Genomic DNA, 931 nt, shown 5'->3' on the forward strand with positions numbered 1-931 from the left:
TTTTTTAGATGTTGATATCTGTGCAGGGTCCAGGGTTCAGGTGAGTGAATTGGGAAAGCACCTAGGTTTTTCCAAAGCAGGAGCTTTTGAGGAGAGGAAAATTCAAATTCAAATTGTGTTCTGTTTTTAATTAAAATGCTGCTTGCTCGGTAGGTGGCACCAGAGAGCAAGCTAGAATCACCCATATTTATACCTCAAGTCATTCTCTAGGGTTGTAATATCTCTGATTTCTGGTGTCAGCAAGGATCGGTAAGCAGTGGAGGTTCCTGTTGTGAGGGCAGCATATTTAGAATGTTACAAGAGTACTTAGATATATTTTTACCCTGAGTTTTCACCATGTTTCCTAACACATAAACTTACTTAATCGAAATTACTGTGCAGATCATCTCACTTTTATATGAAGATATGCTTTTTTTGTGTGTGTGTATTAACAAGCTAGGGAAATACAAAATAGTGATGTTAGAAACCTTGATGGTTTCCCTGTTGGAAATGCAAAGTTCACTTCCCTTAGGAAATAGCTACAGAGTTAGAGCTGGGTTTCGTCTCCTTCCTTTCTTTGATCCTTAATGTGTGAACACAATTCTGATAACTTGCTCTGCTCTATTTACCAGAATTTCTTCATTTCCGTATCAGCAATAGTAATAATGAGTTATTAACTATGGTTTTGGTAAGAAACAGAAATGGCTTACAGTGTACAATGTTAGTGATTTTAATAATTTCATCACTTTAGCCCTATTGTTTGCAGCTCTTTAGGAAACTGTTCAGCTATTGAGTTTTACCTGGGAATTTACTGTTGTGAGCCTGTTTTCTACATCTTTCTTTTTCCCCAGAGTGCCCCTTTTTTCAACTTTAAGGGATTTTTTTCTTGATTATAAATACAATATGTATTTAAGATAGAAAATATGAGAAGCAGAATATTATTGAGAAAAAA

The sequence above is a fragment of the Propithecus coquereli genome, unplaced genomic scaffold (genome assembly GCF_000956105.1).
Source record: "Propithecus coquereli isolate 6110/MARCELLA unplaced genomic scaffold, Pcoq_1.0 Scaffold527, whole genome shotgun sequence".
Taxonomy (NCBI): Eukaryota; Metazoa; Chordata; class Mammalia; order Primates; family Indriidae; genus Propithecus; species Propithecus coquereli.